General features: G+C 41.4%; 1 protein-coding gene and 1 long non-coding RNA gene across 3 annotated transcripts in view; one reads left to right on the plus strand and one right to left on the minus strand.

The window, feature by feature from the left end:
* grm3 (glutamate receptor, metabotropic 3) overlaps positions 1–10,572 on the minus strand; it is a 41,516-nt gene extending 30,944 nt beyond the window's left edge. Inside the window, exons 1-2 of the mRNA XM_058075371.1 lie at positions 10,427–10,572; positions 1,756–1,811 (exon numbers count right to left, since the gene is read on the minus strand). The gene's annotated coding sequence lies outside the window, so the exon portion shown is untranslated. The remainder of the gene's footprint in view (positions 1–1,755; positions 1,812–10,426) is intronic.
* Positions 1–22,454, plus strand: part of LOC131131054 (uncharacterized) — a 70,155-nt gene that overhangs the window by 35,946 nt on the left and 11,755 nt on the right. The window contains exon 3 of one of the 2 annotated variants that reach the window (XR_009130138.1): positions 10,460–10,570. The exons of the other annotated variant lie outside the window; for it this stretch is intronic. This is a non-coding gene — a long non-coding RNA (uncharacterized LOC131131054). Of the gene's footprint in view, positions 1–10,459; positions 10,571–22,454 lie in introns of those variants that run through there. 2 annotated transcript variants of the gene reach the window in all.

The raw sequence follows: 22,454 nt of genomic DNA on the forward strand, positions 1-22,454 counted from the left end.
TATACAAGCATATTGGATTTATTTTAATGTTACAATTGTAAAGTGTTCTATTATTAAAAGCCCTCTGTGTCAAACCAACAAGTGTGGATCTTTTAAAAAACACTTCAACACCGGTTTGGCTTTCTCTATGTCTCTCTCTCTGTATCTGCAGAGTGCCCCGAGAGCATTGATTGGGCTGTCATCATTTAAATATGAAGCATGCGGAGCCAACTGACGGTTAGCTTAGCATAAAGGCTGGACGCAGAGGGACCTATCTGACTGTGCTAACAAAATGAGGCAACCTTTAGTAATGTGACACGGCATGTCTCCTTTACTGAACCAGCATGCAAATCAGGCAGTAATGGGAGAGGTAAATACATGTTTTCACCTGCTTTAATATGTTTTTCCGTGTTAAAGAGCCACTTGAAAATGTATGGGGTGACCTGAAGGTGGCTGCACACAAGAGATACCCTTGCAATCGGGCAAATATTGCAAACTTCTGCAATGTCAACATTTACTTATGTGCAAGTCTGTATGAAGAGTCTCAGTCTAAATAAAAAAAAAAAGTATTTTCGGGGTCTGGAGACCCCTTTATGGTGGTTGCTAAACTTTTTTTGCAGCGCCCCCCCTTTGGAGATATACGATGAATGAGAATCTTTGTATTTATCTGTAACCATTTTCAAGATACAATCTTTGGATTGTTTTACCACTGCTTTATGCAAACCAACAGCTTGTGCCAAACCCCTTTCCCTAATCAAAACAGAGCTTTTTTCCTGTCGCTGATACACATTATTATTATATTACATTATATTCTTTTAAAAATATATATGTTTGACCATGTTGTATGTGAATATTTATTTCATGTGTTGTTTATTTTTTCTTTGTGATTTCAAACCTCATCTGAGGGAACCACCTATCTGAAACTCTGGCATAATTCATTCATTCATTCATTTTCTACCGCTTATCCTCACAAGGGTCACGGGGGTGCTGGAGCCTATCCCAGCTGTCTTCGGGCGAGAGGCGGGGTACACCATGGACTGGTCGCCAGCCAATCACAGGGCACATATAGACAAACAACCATTCACACTCACATTCATACCGTTGGACAATTTGGAGTCGCCAATTAACCTAGCATGTTTTTGGAATGTGGGAGGAAACCGGAGTACCCGGAGAAAACCCACGCATGCACAGGGAGAACATGCAAACTCCACACAGAGATGGCCGAGGGTGGAATTGAACTCTGGCATCATTTAACACGAGAATACAACATTCTAACAACATTTATAGGACAGAAAAGTGGAAAAAGCATTATAGGTCCTCTTTAACAAATTAGCAACATGGTTGCTATATTTCGTAATGAAGGGTGGTGGATTAGTGGTTAAGTGGTGGTCGTGCATTTATTCAGTAGTTAAATACAAGTGATCAACAAAGGCGAAGTGAGAGTCAGCTCCACCTGTGTAACGCCATGCAATGTATGTCTAAAAGCAAAAACAAAAAAACTCCATAATGCAACCCAGCCCTTGACCAACAGAGCCAAGGCTGAGTTTGGATACACTCGCCTTCCTTGCAAAACACACATGGGTGTCCAAAGTGTGGCATAGTGGTGTATCTCTGAAACGTGGCTCATTGCAAAATTGAAAAATACAACAAAACTGCATAGAAAAAGCTAAAATTGTGATACTAATAACTCATAAAAATGAAGCTAAGTTAACTCACTCTATGAGTGTATATTTGCTTATTACAAGCATGTCAATTAAAAACAGTAAAGTGTCTTACCTGAATTGAAAGGGAAAGGAACATATGGCAAATGGCATGTAGCAACATCACCACACCTGTTAAAGAGAGACATGGATTAAGTAGGTAAACAACCAAATCAGAATAAACAATATGCGCTAAAGGAGCAGGCTGATTTCAGTGTCCAATCTAAAGTAATTGAACACATGAACAACACTGCCTCTTATGTTTCACCTCCTGTTTCCACCATAGCATCACCACAGCCCCCCCACATGTCCTTCTCTTCTCTGTTGCACCCCTGTAACAGGCAGGGGTGCTGTGGAGGACACGCATCCAGCTGAGGGCAACCATTCAGGGTCGATGGAAGGGACGCAGTGCACTAAGAGAGCAGAGCCCACGAGACCCAGCGTAGTATGCTGGGTCTGTTTTGTTTTATTTCCTATGCATCCCTTTTAAACAACACGGGAAACAACTGCTGCTCCACTGATGTGAATAGCAGAGTCTATTCATTAGAGATACAGAGAAAGAGTATCAGAAGCTATGTTAACAACCAACAATAGAAACCAGTGAGCCTTAATTAAAGCTATGCATTAGCAGTCTGTGTCACCATCAGAGTCAGGATACGTGATAGCAAATGTTCAGCATTGTTCCTTTGTGTTAAGCAAATTGGTTATGTGAATTTTTAAATATGCTGTAAAGGTCACTATTCTACTTAAGCTATAACAATTTTAATATGTTTATTATAGTGATAGCAGCTTGCAGTGGTGAACAATATGCACAATTATCGTCCCTCGACATTTTGTGGTTTGAATTTTGTGCCTTCACTCTATCACGTTTTTTTTTCTCCAAAAAAATTAATAAATCATTGCTGTTTTATGGTTAACTTTGGCCTGTTATATGTCCAAAAATATGCATATTAAAGCAATGCAAGTCTTGTAATGTGTCAGCCCCTAATTTGCCTGACATTGTCCTCCACTTTAAGCTCCATTCAGTGTGAACGCCCTCATTTTGAAGGTTTGCCTAAAAAGAGACCATATTCATCAGATGACTATTTCATCAGTGGTGGATGATGGCTGGCCTGTCAAAGGGAGAATTACCCATCTGTGCATGACATCTATCAACTTAAATGTCATGTAATGACCCTGGGAGCTATCATGGAGCATCATTCAAATGAGCCGTGGCACTAGCGCCGCTGGCTCCTGCTTAATTCATGTTCACACTGCAGCAGTCTGTCCTAAGGGCGGGCCGAACACAAGGTGTTACGGAGGTTACAATGGATTGCGAGAGAGTAACAATGGCATTGTGAACAGACCAAAAATAATGTAAGTGGTCGGGATGAGCTGGATACCCGTTATAAATCAATATCCCTTACGGATAATGCATTTTTGACTAATACGAACATGAAATGAGTACAGCATAGCTGGATAATAACAAATTTAGCAAACTTCTGATGAATCCATTTTAATATCAGACTTAAAATAATGCACCGATACAAGCCCTTCCCATTTGTGGTTAACAGATACAGATGGTGGTGTACTCGCTCACTTTGGGACAGGGTACACAACTTATATCACTCTCACAAAGACGGGAAGTCACACACACAGCAGACATGGTTGTTGTTGGATGGCAGAAAGGATCGGCTTTTTAAAGCAAGTATCGGCCAATTTTGATACTGTTCTTTATCAGTGATATCAGCCAATACCGATCGGTGGCCGGATCGATCGGAGCAGCCCTAATATTAAATTATTATATTGGAACTATGCTGGCATATTATGCTACATTATCACATATTTGCAAATTATTACCAATGTAGGGTAGATATGCAATGGGTCTTTTGCAAAAAAATAAAGATAAAAAGCTCAAATGGGAAGTGCGGTTGTCGCAAATCGCAAATATGCGTGGAGCCACTGTGCACAGAACTCCACAATTTTAATATAACCTTGGTGGAAGTTCACTGTCTGTTGTGTTTCATTTTAGTGTTTTGGTAAGTACAGAGTACATACGATTATTCATGATACATTTCAGAGATATTTATAGCTCCAAATGCACAGTAATTCCCAGGTGTGTGGCGGGTAGCTGGGAAAAAAAGCTGAGTTGAAGCTTTTGAGAGGGTTCAAAGTGGAGTCTGAGTCACGACACACACTTCTTCACTTGAGTGAAAATGAATGAAATATGCAATTAATACGGTCATTTCTTCATGACCTCATCAGTGGGAATGTGATAATACAATTGGAAGAATTTGACGACCTACTGTATTTATTAATGTAGTTGTTTATTTACTCAACTGCAGAGTCAATTGACAGTATAAACCTTTCTTAGTGGGGATCTACACATTTTATAATAGTATTAATTTAACAGATCCTCACTCCCACGGTCTTAAGAGTTGCGCTAAATATTTCAAAATTTGATGGTGGTAGTGTGACAGTCCAGGGCTGTTTTGCTGTTTCAGGTCCTGGAAGACTTGCTGTGATAAATGGAACCATGAACTCTGCTGTCTACCAAAAAATCCTGAAGAGGAATATCCAGCCATCTGTTGGTGACCTCAAGCTGAAACCAACTTGGCTTCTGCAGCAGGACAATGATACAGCAAGTCCACCTTTGAATGGCTGAAGAAAACAAAATAAGGCTTTGGTGTGGCCTAGTCAAAGACCTGAATCCTATTGAGATGCTGTGGCATGACCTTAAAAAGGTGGTTCATGCTCGAAAAACCCACAAATGTGACTAAATTGCCACGATTCTTAAAAGATGAGCGGACCAAAATTCCTCTACAGCGCTGTAAATTTGATTGCACTTGATTGCAGTTGTTGCTGCTAAGGGTGGCCCAACCAGTTACAATATTAGGTTTAAAGGGCAATCACTTTTTTCACACAGGGACATGTCAGTTTGAATTTGTTTTCTTCTTCTTTCTCTTTTGGCTTTTCCCTTAAGGGGTCGCCACAGCAAATCAATCTCCTCCATCCAACCCTGTCTTCTGCATCTGTCTCTCTCACACCAACTACCCTCATGTCCTCCTTCACTACATCCATAAACCTCCTCTTTGGTCTTCCCCTACGCCTCCTGGCAGCTTTAAACGCAGCATCCTTCTACCAATATATTCACTATTTCTCCTCTGGACATGTCCGAACCATCTCAGTCTGGCCTCTCTTTATCTCTAGACCTCTAGACCTCTAACATGTAATGTCCCTCTGATGTACTCGTTCCTGATCCTATCCATCTTGGTCACTCCCAATGAGAACCTCAGCATCCTCATCTCTACTACCTCGAGTTCTGCTTCCTGTCTTTTCCTCAGAGACACTGTCTCTAGACCAAACAACATCGCTTTCCTTTCATTTTTGACATTTTCTCACTTAATTGAGGGCCCAAAGTAGGGACACAGTTACTTCATCCAGTCTATTCCTCTTTCGGGCAATATAGCATATGTTTTTTAAAATCCCATTCGTGAACAGGGAAAATATGATTTAAAGAAATTGTTATTCTAAAATGAATGGTTGTTTGTCTAATGTGCTGCCTGATTGGCTGGCGACCAGTCCAGGGTGTACCCCGCCTCTCGCCCAAAGACAGCTGGGATAGGCTCTGGCACCCCCGCGATCCTTGTGAGGATAAGCGGTAGAAAATGAATGACTGAATGAATGTTATTCTAAAATGATGACTTTATTCTTTAGTCGTGAACTTTTAATTGCTGTGTTCTTTTTTAAACAAACACTTGTATGACGCCATCTTTCACTTGATGACAACTGCATTGGCATCCCACAAATCTATATTATCTGCATAATCATGTGACAATAACTGGTTACACACTGGTAAAAACACTGACACAAACTCTACCAGCAAAACCATATTTCTAGTGCAAGAGACTGCCGGTGTTGATTCTAGTTGTTATCATAATTGCTCTTCCCAAAAACTGACCCAGTTCTGCACCCTTTGGTCCAATTAGTATCATGGCAAGCTGACAAAATTCTGAGCTCTCAGACAACGCACTGGCTCAGCTGTCGCCTCCCCCTCTGACACTGTTTAACAAACCACAAATGTCTCAAGACTTATTTACCTGCAGATGATGACACACACACACACACACACACAGACCAAGCTTCTCTCCTTCACTTCATCATTTATTCAAGAGTCTGATCTCTCTCAGAGACATCGCAGGCATACATCCCACTGGCCTTTCCTCCCCGCCTCATCCACTGAGTGAATGTCTGTGTATGAATGGCTGTGAATGTAGAGGAGGGGGTGTGGCGGCGCAGGGCTAACACTCTGTGTATGTGTGGATGAAACGAAGCAGCAGTGATCTTCAGGCACTTTGCTCTCCCTCTTCATTAAGGCTTCCTTATGCTACAGTGTCAAGGTGCCGGCGTAAGCGACCTCGCGTCAATGCCGACATAGACTGCAGAGCTGCGTTGGTGATCTTTTTTTTAAAACATCTGTTTTTCCCTACTGCAAAAGCGCCAAAAGTCCACCAAACCAAAAGTAACAATGGTGCAGCTTGAGGAGCATCTCAGCAAAGGAGCATGCAATAATAATATTGTTAATAAATATATGTATAGGAATAGTTATGCAGGCTGCATGGTGGACAAGTGGTTAGCGCGCAGGCCACACAGCTAGGAGACCCGGGTTTGCATGCGTGGGTTTTCTCCAGGTACTCCGGTTTCCTCCCACATTCCAAAAACATGCTAAGTTAATTGGTGACTCCAAATTGTTCATAGGTATGAATGTGAGTGTGAATGGTTGTTTGTCTATATGTACCCTGTGATTGGCTGGCGACCAGTCCAGGGTGTACCCCGCCTCTCGCCTGCAGACAGCATGCAACCCTTGTGAGCATAAGCTGTATAGAAAATGGATGGATGGAATAGTTATGCAAATATGATGGAAATATGAACAGATTTGGACGTGTACAATAAAAGTGACTGATTGATCAGTTCAAGCCCCAACAACAATCTGGATGTTCAGTTGCCATTGTTTACTAGACCGAAGAAGCATGTGGCTCAACACCAAAAAGTGTCACAACACGAAAGTCTGACAAGCACAGCACTTGAAGACGAAGCCTTGAAGGACCTCAAGGGAAAAATAGGTAATTGGCTTTAATGTTGGAATTCCAGCGCCACTGCCTACTGATGAACACTATAGTTGCATGACAGAAACCACTTTCAATGCTTACAGGAAAAACTGAGCATCAGACGATTAGGTATAATTACCAAACACAAGTGTTTACTCATGGCATCTCTAAACCTGAAGGATGATTTAGTTAGTCTCGCAAAAGGAGTGGAGTGCTCCTTAAAACATGACACTGCAGACAAAAGTATATGATTCTATTCTTATATTGCTTGTCATTGGTATATTACTCACAGCCACTAGGGGAACTATTTATCTCAACTGCTGCAATGAATTAACAAGCATTTGACATTCATTCATTTTCTACCACTTCCTCACGAGGGTTGCGGGGCTGCTGGAGCCTATCCCAACTGTCTTTGGGCGAGAGGCGGGGTACACCCTGGACTGGTTGCCAGCCAATCACTGGGCACATATAGACAAACAACCATTCACACTCACATACATTCACAGATTGGACATTCTATGGATAATTTGGAGTCTCCAGTTAACCAAGCATGTTTTTGGAGGTTTGGTTTATTACTGTCTTTGGAATTTTAGTGTAATGATAGCATCAAAGAATTCACACAGTGAACACACCATATAACTCTGATTAGACAGAATTTATAATATGTTTCCCCCATACGAAATAAGTACATGCCATTTTGTTAAACCACTACAGCTCTTGCGTTGCAGTGATTGCGATCCGTGCAGCTAAACACTGTGAAACACACACACAACAGACGGGTGGGAGCGTGAAGTGATACAACGGCAGATAAAATAACACCAAGCAATTTGTGAGATTTTTTCTAGTAGGCATTTTTTTGATGTAAATGTATTATGCTGTTGAATGCATATTGTTTTGAGAAGCCAAACTCTTTCCTTAACTGCCCCCAGGAACTATCTGAAACTACTTTGCTCAGCACCGAAATCTCGGCTCGGGACACAAAGTGGGGAGTGAGTCGCTGTTGACGGACTTCACTGCTTATAAGGGTGTCATACAACTACATGTCAAAAAATCTGAACTATCCCTTTAAGGGCACAACTAAACGATAATGCAATCCATTTGGTGCTAAATTTATGCAAACTCAGCCACCTGCAACAAAAGCACACAGAGGCTAAAGCACTTTTGAACCTTTATTGACAACCTTCAGACACCAACAGCAACACTCACTTCCAACACACACTTTTGTCGCTATCCACACTATCATCATCATCAATTGTCACTTTCAGTTGGAATTGTGTACCATGCATGCAGTTGATTGTATGCTTTAAGTACTGTATAATTTAGCAAAAAGTGCTAGTTTTGTACAACCACTGAACTAAATGTTGGATTTGTGTAACTTCTTTATGACGGTCTATGCACTTCCTTCTCCCTCTACATAGTCTTGCTATTATGTGCCATTAAGTTGGTCATTACGCATGTCCCAGCCCATTGCTTTAGAAGACATACACCATTGGAGGCGCCACATGATCTGAGGAGTTTGGACAAAAATACCAACTCACAAAACCTTGAGCTGCTCCAAAAATCACGTTTTAACATTTCCAAGAATGCACTACTACTGGGCTGGAGGTATTTGTAATCGAGACCTTGTCATGAAAGGTTTTCCATTCACTATGCAAACACAAAAAACAGCATCCGTGTACAATCAGGTTTCTGTAGCATGTATTCATTCAGAACACAAATACACTTGAATTCACGTTAAAAACCTCGGTAGCCATGATGCAAAACATTCCAAAAGTTTGTAACAAACTGCTTTGGGTTCTTTTCCACTGCTAAGCATGCAGCTGTGTACTGCACGCAGTCCGGAGAGAGGTACTGTGTGGAAGCTACAAGGCCATTTAGACACACACACACACACCAAGGTGCTCAAACAGGAGCTCATGTAAGCATATTCACTTGCACAGAAATGCTGAAACACAAGGCCGTGTTGCAGACTCGCCTCCTCACATAAATACACAGCCTTTGAATAAACGCACACACACACACACACACACTAACAACACATTTATGCAGGACACAAGGGTGTCTTTAAGGTTTGCACACCCACACCTCCACTTTGTTTGACCCACCAGTACTGCACAAAATAATAAAATAAAACATGCACAAGGGTATTAAACACGCACAAATATATCTATATATACATTCATAAAGTAAGTATATATTAGGGCTGTCAAATGATTACAATTTTTAATCAGATTAATCACAGTTTTCAAATTAATTAATCAATTTGCCTTTAACTCTATTTAATTGTGAATAATTAATGTTATTCATCTACCCTACTAAAATGCTTATAAAGCTAACAGTTAGCAACATACACAAATGCACACTAAAATAGCATGTTAACAATATCCATTAGTGGCAATGGCTAACTGGACACTAGTAAACCAGTCTTGTGTACAAATCTTTAAAGTATTTTAAAATATATCATCCTTTCCGGTTTACACGTAATTGCGATTTCAACAAGAATAACAACAAAAAAATTACATGCAGCTTGCAGGTTGTTGTGATGTTCGGGGTGTCAGTGAAAGCATCTTGCGATCTGTTTAGTGAGGAAGTGTTGTGATGACGAACGTAAATGGTGTTTGAATTGCACGGCTGTTGATGTGTTCAGTTCAGAATAAAGTTATAAAGGGGCGACAGAGTCTGTGTGAGGGAGCTACACTGTGCCGCCGTCTGTCGTCATTACAGAGAGTGGTGGGTTGCCATGATGCGCATGCGTTAATTACACTAAAAACATTATTTCATGTATTAAAATTCCCCAAAATTTTCCAGCAAAATGTATGTGAATAAAAACGTAGAAAACTTTCTTTAAATTTACAGTCTAAATGTTAATCACATTATTAGGGACACCAGCACTATGTATTAAATATTATTAAACATATTAAATTTTCAAAGATGCTAAGCTTTGATTGACACACTTTGCGAGAGCAATATATGTTATATTTGGTGTACGTAATGCTGTGGCCTTAACCAAAATATGTTCGTAATTAAAAAAAAAATCGTAATTCACATTACTATAAAGTATTCTGAGGGTATGAGGAGAATGCAAGGTCACACAATAAGACACACCTCTCTGCAGGCAGAGCATACAGTACATTAGTACTGTACATACAGACACTGCAACTTAAATGTGCAACATCTTAACTGAGCGCTAATAAGCCACTCACAGGGGAAAAGTTAAGCCTCCATAACAGAACAGATTGAGAGCCATATTAATGCAAAATTTGCTCCTTCTGCACTTTTAATTGCGCCCCTACCCGCTCCCTAAAAAGGATTGGTGCACTTCGAGGCTTGTTGTTTGTTGTCATGCAGTTATTACATGATCCACCTGTATGCATGTCTCCGCAATCCAAGAAGAAATAACAAAAAAAAGCTGCAGGATGCGTACACTATGCACGTGTGCTTCTGTCTAAAACCAAATAACTTCTCCTGGCACATGACTGCATCATTTCACCTTTATGATGCAGAGATTGCAAAGTGGTCTCTTCATCAGCTCGTCCAGCTACCACACATTTCAAACAAAGTTCAACATTCCCTAAATGACCAATTTATTTTCTATTTAACCAGGCAAACATGTAAGAATAACACACACAGGTGAGGAACATGTTGTTGGTTTTTACTCACCTCGTCGTTGTTTTTGTGAATCCTCTCTCAAAGGTTGTGCACAAATGGGAAGCTGCTGGAAGTTTGAGAGTCTACTCCCGATCCCCCGGAGGAGTCGCGCTGAGAGAGAGGATGCTGCTGTGTGTGTCAGAGAGAGAAAGAGAGAGAATGTGTGTGTCTGAGTGAGAGTGTGTGAATATGAGAGAAAGAGAGAGAGAGGGGGGGGGGGGGGGACGACAACAGACGTGGTGAGCTGTAGCCCGTTGCCAAAGGATGCTTCAGTCTCCTAGCAACAACAATCGATCTTGCAAGAAGACATTTTTATTGGATAAAACGAAAACTTAGCCATTCACCCCCCATGCTCAAACGCATATACATGCAGACACACACTTTGCACATGTTTACCACTCTGATCAACAACACAAGTAGTGAGTGAGTGAAGGACTGCTCTCACATCTCCATATTTATCCATCTGTCGTTTTGCAAACACACAAAAAATGCCGCCTCAAAAACAGAATTAGCGTCGTGTTTTAAACACATAAATATGAATGTTGTCAATATAGCAAAGAAACAGCATGTATGCGTGCACACCTGCCATTGTTTGCACAGATTTAGAGCAACATCCAAAGCTGAACCACCCTCACAAATGACAACACTGTCTGAAATCTGAAGGCTGAAGTCATCCAACTCTGCGCAGAGAGCTGTGGAATGCATGCACGCGACCCGACAACACCGCATGAAGGCACACGCACGCGCAATCTGTGGATTTGAACTTGTTTGTATGATTATGCGTACGGAGTCATTAGAATGCAAGTATGCAAGTCTGCAGTGCCTATTGAACAGAAAATCATCTTCATGCATGATTGAGTCACAGAGCGTCCTAGCTCTACACACACACACGAGCATGTACGCACGCACACACACACATGCACGCTCTGTGGAGAGGCCTGATTTCTGTATTGTAAAGTTACTCAAGAGCATAGAGATACACTGTCTGAGTGGCTTGCTTGGAGCACTTTCTGATTGCATCTAAAGGCTAAAAGCATGCTGTTTTTGCCAACTCTTTTCCTGTGCACTTGTGTGATTACAGGAGGCAGAGGTCACTGGCTGTCTCATGTCTTCCATCAAAATGCAGTGTGGGCCACTAAGGGGGATTGAATCGCAGATTAACAACAATATTTTAATATTGAGTGGAACCTCAACTTCCACCCACCACTACTGGTAGCTCAAGCTGCTGGCGAGCTGTTCTGTGTGTCGGTATTTGTAATCAAAATATGGTCTTTCCGTTCCTTGACTGTGTTGTAAGTCACATTTTGATGTAAGTTAGATCTTACACCAACTTCTGGATCAACTCCTTGTCATTCTTACAACATCCAGGTAGATGTTATAATACGTACTATTCTTTCCCCTTGGAAATGGTCGCAACACTCAAGGAATTGAAACAAATGCAACAAGTATTGAGGATGGCGCACTGCACTGTAACTAGTCCTCGAGCAAGTCTCGTGGTTACAGACCGAAATGAAGTTTGAAATTAATTTATGGGGGCACGTGCGTGAATGTACATAAGCACATAACACAGAGCTATATTGAGCAAGTAAGGTCAACATGAACAAACAAGCAGAAGTGTAGACTGAAGTTTCAATATCTTAATGGTTATCTTCTTTATAGTAAACTCATAGGAAAGTTCAAAGGGTACTTAAAATATATGTGCATTTGCCAAATTTGAATGAAGGCGACAGTTTGACTCTGAAATGGATTATATCTATTATATTGATTTTAACAAGAGAACAAATTGTGTCACAGAATGAAGTGTTCAACTTTCCAGGTCTAACCATATTTGGGGGAAAACTATAATACATCATGATATCTACATAATTGAAAAAAATATATAAAAAGAACATGCCATGGCTGAGGCGGACATGCCATGGCTGAGGCGGACATGCCATGGCTGAGGCGGACATGCCATGGCTGAGGCGGACATGCCATGGCTGAGGCGGACATGCCATGGCTGAGATCAAGTGGAAAAAAGGGTTCTCCTCTCATTCTGTGTGAAAGTGGAAAGTTTTGAGCTTCTTTGTTTTTCTTCCTCACTCCATTTGAAACACTTTCTAACTAGGCAAACTAGTTCGCTTGGTAGCTTGCGATGCTAGAAACTGACATCTCTTAAGTCCCAGTGATAGGTAGCCTGTGCAATGGAAAAAAAAAAGAATAATAGGAATGTAAAAGTGACTGTTGGGGTGTTATATCATGTCTACAGGGCTCTAATAATGTTATAATTTGTATTTAGAAAGTCATTCATGCTCCAACTACAAAAACATGTATTGATATTATCCACCACCATGCAACACCATGCAGTGCAAGAAAACTTTCAGTGATGGCAAATCTATAGATGAGGCAGTGATTGATTACCTAACTGACCAAGGGAGTCTAAGAGCATCTACTTCACACCACACATGAGCACAGGAATGAGGTGGAAAGAGCATAGACGCTCTCAAAAGCTCACACTAGAGCACAGTGTCAGTCACAGCTTTCCCCCAACTGCATCCCTCATCCCTACCACTCCAGCTCAGAGAGATGCTGGCCACTCTAATAAGGGCCTCATTGTTTGCATGGCATGCATATATGCAGCAAGCCCAGAAAGCCAGCTTTGTCCCATAAGGGTCCCTCAGCGAGGGGGCTTTGTGCCCAATCTTTCCCCATAGATAGGCACACAGCTTGGGCAAAAAAAGAGCTGAAAAAATGAGAAAAAGAAAGACATTGCAGGAGATCATTTAGGAAGATGTGTCACACTGATGATCGGCAATAAAATCGGTCCATTTGTAGCCCACATGGCACCACTGGGCTGCAAAATGTGTGCAGGAATGTGATGTTTCGCCTCATCGCCACGAACTGCTTCAGTTCATGTAGCAGGAAGTAGTTCCACTGGGACTTTGGTTCCTTCCCTGATTCCCCACAGATTGTTTGTGTCCATGCACTAATAGAATTAGCCATGCTTCATTTCCCATGGTCCTCGCTGCTTGTCTTGGCCTTGTAATGGATGGAGCTGCACACAGAAGGCTCAGTGCGCTCAGAAGTGTGCCCAGTGTTGGCGAGACAGTGGAGTTGGTACTGATCATCAGTTCTCAATGACTTTGGTCATCATGGTCGGTTTTGATGTGGCCAAGTACACTAAATACAAGGGATGCTCAGATTGATTGGCCAGCGATCAGTATCGGCTGAATTCCAGGGGAGAGCACGAGACTGACATATCCCGATCAATGTGTTTCAATGCCAATCAAACAATCAATCACCAACTGCAGCCTGAAAAGAAAACTGTATGCTGTAGTGTCCTGCTGGGTAATGTCCCCATCTCTCTTTCCATAACATCCATGTCTGCCGTATGGAACTTATCGGCCATTTGTGAGGGTGATGTAAACTTTAACATGGCATTTGAAAACAATTGAACAGTATAGTGAGTTTTTTTAGGCTGATATCAGCTGACATAGTCTTATAGTCTTATATGCATGCATGTGAGAAGACCAAGCAAATAACACATGAAACAACTGAATTAATCCGACTAGATGAACAACCTTTATCAGCGTCTGTTATCCACCAACTGCTCTCTCACTTGTAGCCATGCTGGCTACTACTTGGAAGGAAATATTTCACAGACGTCGCACTGCCAGAGAGCCACAGACAATGTTCTCATGTGGAAAAGCCTTCTTTAAAGAAGGCGTCTCATCCTCTGTCAGTTTCTGTAACTTACCAATGTAGCAATGTAACATTTCTGTAACTTTCTTCACCCCTCCCCCCAACTTCCCTGACTTTAAATACTAATGAGAACCTCAATATTATTATTTATCTGTGCAAATCACTGCATGAGTTGGTGGCATCAACATTTGACATCACCTGATTATGAAAACAGATGAGCTCGGATATCCATCCATCCATTTTCTATGCCGCTTATCCTCACTAGGGTCGTGGGGATATACTGGAGCCTATTCCAGCTGACTTTGGGCAAGAGGCGGGGTACACCCCGGACTAGTCGTCAGGCCAATCGCAGGGCACAATCATCAAACAATTATTCACACTCACGAGCTCAGATAGCATCTGCAACAGTTCATAATAATTTCCAAGTTAAGTTGTTATACTGCACTCTACCAGGAAATAGTTCACTGGTATTGAAAACATTACTTTTGCCTTAAAAGTCTTTTTCCAAAAATGGGTAGAAAAATGAAGTTTTAGACAAAACATAACCAAGATTTTTGCCTTTCTGTGTCCTATATTGACTATCCCCCTCCCCCACATTATTCATCTCCTCACCAGTCTTATCACTCCTCACTTATCATCTCATCACATCTGAACTTAGGTGACCTTAGGTCTTTCCTATTTAATTTTTGGATTGCCCTACCAATGTACTATAATATCAGTTTAATAACTACAATATCTTGTGACAGTTAGATGAGCATTTACTTTTATATTAAATATTGTGACCGCATGGTATTACTAAGGTGGAAATGTGTGAGACTGTACTACAGGGCTCCCTCTACTGGTTTAAAAGATATATTTAGCTTACTGCTCAACAGTGGTGCATGTTTCCATGGCAACATGGAAATATTAAGACACGTCAGCATTCTAAAATATACTGTAATAGAATTGTAGTGCAAAATTCTGAACAGTAGTGCAGATACTAAAGTAATAACACAACATGAAAGTTGCCCTGCCTGCTCCAACACTAAAATAGAATGTTGACCACTGAAGTAGGCAATGTTGCCATGATAATGGCAGGGATGTTATTCTCCGTATTACGACTAACAGAAGCTATAGAATACAACAGGACAACTGAGAGAGAAAAATATTGGCTGAAAATTGCAACCTGGGAGGAAGCAAGAAAAAAATCATGGCCTAATATGACCTTTACTTTGACCCACCCCAACTACCTGTTACATCTTGGATACAATATTTCCAAATAAATGTTACCAGATAGCACTAGGAAGGTAGAAGAAGAAGACTGATTTGACCTGTCACCTCACCTCTGGTGTAAGATGTCATTGAAATTATGAATTTGAAACATGACCATACCACAAGAAAGAACATCCATCCAACATCCATTACAATACCATTGTAAAAGCAATTATCGTTATATTTTAGGAGTGTCATATGGTTGGTAATATTGTTTTGGGGTGTTGTGTGTCTCCAAACAGGAGGTCTCACTAATTGTCTTGTTTACAGAGGCATGGCTAACAGACTGCAGGGCCACACACACTTAACAGGACATGCACTGACCTGCCTCCTGTTCATCTGATAATGCCAAAAAAAACTGCATTTAGGACTAATGCGGACTTGCAGACTTTTTGTGTGTAGCCGGTTTCATAACACATTTAATATCGAAATGCTAACATTTTCTTTCTGTGAAAGTTGTAAAGTAATTTTCATGCAAAGACAGGCCATCATTTATAATTTACTCAAACACACACACTCCAGATATTTACTGTATCATACACATAGTAGGATCTGTATAATATTTACTGTATCGTACACAATCATGTGTACAGTACAGTATGTGATTTGTGGTCTCATCTGAGCTTTCTTACTACTCGCACAATTCATTAGTAATTGACCGCAGCAGCTTCACTCATGAAACATTAACAGGCTTGTGGTGAATAATTGATTAATGATATGAGGCGGTCTGCAGTAGCATTCTGACAATAAGAGCAGGAGCACAGCAAGGAGACCACCAATCAATGCACACATACTGCATCATGTCGTCACTCATTCACTCACTGACTTTTTTTACTCATTCACTCCCAAACTCCTTTCCTACTTCACTCATTCACTCTGAAACTCATTCATAATGAATACAATTTGTCAGACCATCCACTTCATCCAGCTCCTCCCGGCAGACCCCATGGCGTTCCCAGGCCAGTTGAGAGACATAGTCTCTCCCACGTGTCCTGGGTCTTTCCCGAGGCCTCCGACCAGTCTGATGTGCCCTGAACACCTCCCCAGGGAGGCGTCCGGTAGGCATCCTGTACTTGGCTGTAGACTCTGATCAAGTTTTTATGTCAATACCACCAAACTATTTATTTTGAGGACACATGTTTCTGATGAAAGACGTGGGCTCAAATTTCCGCTTGGGCGTCTCTCCATGGAGTTTGCATGTCCTTCCTGTGCGTGTGCGTGGGTCTTCTCCGGGGACTCCGGCTTCCTCACACATACATAAACCATGCATGTTAGTTTAAATGGCGACTCTAATTGTCCAATGTGAGTGTGAATGGTTGTTCGTCTATATGTGTGGCGACCAGTCCAGGGTGTACCCCGCCTCTCGCCTGAAGTCAGCTGGGATAGGCTCCAACATACCTGCAACCCTAATGAGGATAAGCGGTAAAATGGAAAAAGGAAAGATGGACGTTTCTGAAAAAAATACAGGCAAGCCAAAAAATATCTTTCTTCTCAATGTATTCAAAGTCCTATTCATCAGTGCCAGTGCCACTTAGACACACTGACTACTGGGAAGAAGAATTTAGCTGGTTGGATTTCAAAAGAGTCCAAAGCTATGCTTATAATCCATATGGTTCAGACACAGCTTCACATTTACTTTCAGTATGATTTTTTTTCTTTTTTTTAGCCAAAATAGGTGAATTATACACGGTTGTCAACTATTTAACATATTTAACCGTGTGCCATCTGAGAGGTCTCAATAACAAGAACAACCTAGTCCTAAAATACTAGTACATACTGCAGTCAAATCAATACATAGCCGAATTTCACCCATGTTTAAAACACATATTTGACTAAAACACATGCTTTGTTTTATCTGACATAGTGTGGCGGGTTTTAATTGAGTCTGACTGAGACTGTGTTTTATCCAAGGCTTGTTCTGTTTTTGTAATGAGAAAATTCTGTGATGAGCGCCTGAGTAGTTTTCATTTGTAGCAAGACCAAACTATTAATTTTTCTTTTTCCCAGGAGCATGCACCCGCACCGAGTTAGATGCGGTCTCCTTGAATGTCACAACATTTTACTTTTTAAACTGTGTGTAGTACAACTGCTTGTGATTTTATTGTATTATCCTGTCTTGAATGTCACACTGACCTCCATGAAAATATTCCTATGGGCAACACATTCTGGCAAGCAGATTTATTATAAAGGGGACTTATTCCACCTATTAATGTAGTTTGAATGCTGTATTCTTATGTTAAACGATGCCAATGTTTGCACATTGGGATGTGAGCCCTTTGGGATGGCTTTGAATACTGGGTTTCAGAGAGTTTTTTCCAACACCGGATCCCTGTGACATCATAGTGATGCGGATTTCCTTATATGGGCGTTGCCGGATACAAGCTGTGTGTTTGCCCTCTGCTGTTTTCCCTGCTCTGATTTCACCATGTTAGCACGGAACTAGCACTCATGGATTCAGGGAAATATTTGTTCAGATTTAATGGACAGCTAACTTACCTAAAGAGGCGACCAGAAGTGGTTGGAATTGCAGATTGTGAGTGGAGTGATGCATTGTTTTTTTCAGGATCAGATGCCATATTTCCCAAACGTTCGAGACCTTTGTGGACCAAAATTTTTTATTTTTTTAAATTTAATTTTTACTGTTTAGAATGAGATTGTGCGATTCTCACATTGTAGGTAATTTTTGTTTCCTACTGGGCTTGTGACTGTGGTGACTTACAGTGGGTGGACGGGGCTTCATGATGTAATGGTCCATGACGACCACGGTGGCCATGAAAAATTTGCAAAAAAGAAAGCAAAGCAAAGCAAATATGTTTACTGGGTAACTACAAACAAGCGGCTTTTCTGTGTTTATTTTGCAGTTGCAATGAAGGAGCGATGGAGGGGCTTACAGCTCCACTTCATGCTTAGTGATGATAGGAAGTGATTCATGCATGTTTTGCAGAGTCTGCAGGAGTCTACACTAGCCTAGAATTCTTGGTAGTTGCTTGTGTGCGAAAGTATGCTACTACAACTGTAAATATGTAATATGTAATACTGCCACCTCAATTACATAACACACTCGCATGCACATAGCCACTGTATCAGTCACTGTATCAATATAGTAGCCACTCTATTAGACTGGAAGATAAAGAAGTATTTTGTATAGTTTTTTTTATTCGATTGAGGAGGTGTACATAATGTTGCGGCCAGTGTGAGTACAATCAAACTGGATGATTGAGGGTGAGTTAGGTTCCATTATGAGAAGTGAACTTTGAATACAATTACAACTCCCGCCCCCCACAAATAAATGTATTTTAATTACACTAACCCCCTTCCTGTTGCAAAGACAGTTATAGTAAATGTACACATACGTACAAGCTTTCTGGATGAACAGCACATACATTCACATCTTCGTGCACTCAAATGACATTTCTGCTGGCGCTGGGAGTGAAAATTAGGATAATGACAGTGATGATGATAGCAGGGATGAGTAGAGCTTGAATGTCAGGCTGAGGGACGACAATCTATTCAGAGATAAAAGAGACGTGTCCACTGTCTAGTACCAGTACCAATCATGATGAACATGTGGCACCCCTTGAAATCAACTATTTTAACGTATGTGTGCATGTATTAACTCTAAGTATATGTGTCTTGTCTCGTAAGGGGCCACTTCACAATCACATTTTAAAATTTTGAATGTGTCTTTTCTGATAAGAAATTATGTTTCTTTAACGACTTGATCCAACAGTGATCCAAATGAGGGCAAATTGTGATGCTTCTGCACGACACATGCACCACCTTGGCTGCCTCTCATGCACAATTATTTTTATCTTATCTCTTCATCGCCATTATCCGGCAGGAGATTCTGTTATCTGTGGGTGCAAGCGTGCTTGAACAACACCAAAATCCTCCTCCCGTCCATTAATCTTCCATCTGCTTCATTATCGCGGTTGCAAAGCATTCAGTTCAGGTAGACCACCTCTGACTCTTCCTCTCCAAATTTCAGAGTCGCTATGCTCAACATAGCACACCAAACAAAGTTATGAAGGACGGATGGTGCCAAGAGATTCTTCTGGGACTAGTGCTGGCCATGTGTCATGTTGCTATTTCTGGTCTCTCTACCAAGGCTGCCATGAGCTTTGAGGAGTCGTCCAGGTGGGAACCTGGCAATAGAGGAGCATTTCCTACTATCTAAGCGCCACCGTGCTGTAGAAACTGCTCAAATTCTTTTATTAATGACGCATAGCATGACTGTACAATTATTTTGGTTTGAAAGTTGGCCTGGAATTACGAGCCCTGTTGAAAAAGGCGGGTATCTCATCAAACAATTATTTTTCATGATTCCATCCACACGAGCCTGCAGATATTTGGTAGTAAAAACAAAGGTTTTCAAAACCTCCGGCCAAAGTGTGGATTTGGAGAAAAATCCGAATATGTGTTTGAAGATGGACGCCAATAACCGGAGTTTTACATTTCCCACCTTACATCAGAAACAACATCAATGCCCTCAGGACTGTGTTGGTTGTAGCTATTTTCCAAGCGCTTTCTGCTTGTTTGTATTTGCAAGCCCAAATATTGCTTGACTTTAAAGAGCAGAGGTGAACAAACACTTTGCGGAAATGACAGAATGACAGAGGTTGATTCTGATTGGATAGCATTTTAGAAACTACTGCTGCCTACATGTTTGGCATGCTTATGAATGTAGTTTGCAATGCATTTGTATGGTTACGTGTGGATGCATCTTTTTAAATACGAGGTTGTGTGGACACCATTTTTTTGTAAACAGAGAGTGGAAAATATATAGTTTTCTATGTGTGGACAAGGCCTAAAATATAAGAACATTTTGGAAGAAAATTTGGCATGGATTTTCAAGCCCTGTCTGTTTAAAAACATATAAAAAAATGAAATAAACATTGTAATAGTTTTTTCCCTTCCTGATTTGACATGCACCTGCTTTTGTTTACCTCGCTTGTCATCCTTCTTTGTCTTATTTCTTTTAAATAGTAAGCCCCACCGTAATGAGACCATATGTGCCTTGTGCTTTGTTTGTTTAATTACCTGTGCAGTTTTATGCTAACATTTGCAGAGGCGATGGGCCCATATTTGGCAAATGAACAGTATCAAAACAATGTGACAGAGATGAATTTCTGAATACCCCATTCTCATGTTTTGATTGACATTGTCAGAGAGGTGTTTGTATTTAGCAATATTTGTATTACTGTGGTTGGAGTTTGCAGAGCTATATTTACTGTACATATGGGGCTTATCTTACTTTAAAGGATGCAATCCCTCTTATTCTCACTCTACTAGCAGCACGGGGATCATTTGTAATGCAAGCCGGGCTGGAGCGTAAATTCACCTTGCATGCTGGCAAACAGTTCCAGGTCCAAAATAGAACACTTAGTAGGAGCACACTGTAAATGAGTCTTGATGACTTTGCCAGCCTTTATTTTCTGCACTGTTAGACAGCCCTGTGGCACACACTGAGATGTCAGACGTTCCTGCTGGTGCTAATATCCTCTAAAGCTCTGTGATGACACCGCCGCCAGTTAGTCACATGCACGCAGGTAATTGCATGCTTTGGGCATATGTGTACTTGTGAGGAGGGATGGTGTATGAGGAGACACTGAAGGAGAACATCCTTCATAAGTGACACCGTGTTGTCATCCTAGACTTTATCCGAGTGGTTAGCACATAGGCCGCACAGTCAGGAGATCGAGAAGACCTGGGTTCGATTCCCTGCTTGGCATCTGTGTCTAGAGTTTGCATGTTCTCCCGTGCGTACGTGGGTTTCTCTGGGGACTCCGGTTTCCTCCCACATTCTAAAAACATGCTAGGTTAATTGGTGACTCCAAATTGTCCATAGGTATGAATGTGAGTGTGAATGGTTGTTTGTCTATATGTGCCCTGTGATTGGCTGGCGACCAGTCCAGGGTGTACCCCGAGTCTTGCCCAAAGACAGCTGGGATAAGCTCCAGCATACCCGCCGCCCTCGTCAGGATAAGCGGTATAGAAAATGAATGAACAAATACATTTACTTTAATTCAGTGCTACCTCGGTTTTTGATATGAATTTGTCCGACTAATACTGAAACCTATGAAAATCAAGACAATTTTTCTCTTAGGATACAATGTAAATCCACTTCATACCATTGCATTCCATTCTACAGACTTCTACAGTCTCAGTAGGGAAGCCCAGTCCATCGCTGGCCAGCTCCACTGGGTTGTTCCCAGGCCAGGTGTGACACATAATCCCTCCAGCTTGTCCTAGCTCTGGGCATGCCCAGAACACCTCACCAGGGGAGGCATCCAGGAGGCATCCAGACTAGCTGCTCGAGCCAGCTCAACTGGCTCCTCTCGATGTGAAGGAGGTGGCGGCTCTACTAGGAGGATCCCCTCCAGGATGACTGAGCTAACAATTGTACCGTGTACATGAATGGGGGACGACTGAGCTGCCACCGTGTAGGGAGAGGCAACCGCTGTGTGTGGCTGGCCAATCACAGAGTGTGAAGAGTGAATACATAATGAGCATTTTCATTTTCTTTAAACATGGATATGGATAATGACGAAATGTACTAATTTCATACTCTTATCTGGCAAAAATGCATTATCCGTAATGGCTACTCGTTTATGACGAGTATCCGGCTCATCTCTAGTTAACAATATGGTGACTTTCGCCTTCTTGGTGGGCCTTTAAGGGATGCCAAGGATGATTCAGTGATGATTCCACATCAGAGCCATCAACAATGTTATACAATAGTGTGCTGCCATAAGGGAATGAAAGGCAAACAAGGGGAGGGAATGAGGGATGTGGAAGAGGTGGAGGGGAAGAGGGATCTAGGGGGACCCTGACAACAAGGAAAACCGGTTTTCTATGCTCTAACTACGAATATATTCCATGTATAAATGAGGAATCCTACTTTGTGGAAATTCACCTATCATGGTCAGGTCTGGAACCAATTAACAGAGATGACTGAGGGATGATGACTGTATGTCAGAATTTGATGTTACTACTAACTTGATGCTACTTATTTACTTACTTACTGTGACATATCTATAATATCTATAATCTTTTTGATAATTTATTTCCAGGTTTTGCAGTGATTCGCCATCAGATCAGCATTGGA

This window comes from Doryrhamphus excisus, chromosome 6 (genome assembly GCF_030265055.1).
Source record: "Doryrhamphus excisus isolate RoL2022-K1 chromosome 6, RoL_Dexc_1.0, whole genome shotgun sequence".
NCBI classification, from domain to species: Eukaryota; Metazoa; Chordata; class Actinopteri; order Syngnathiformes; family Syngnathidae; genus Doryrhamphus; species Doryrhamphus excisus.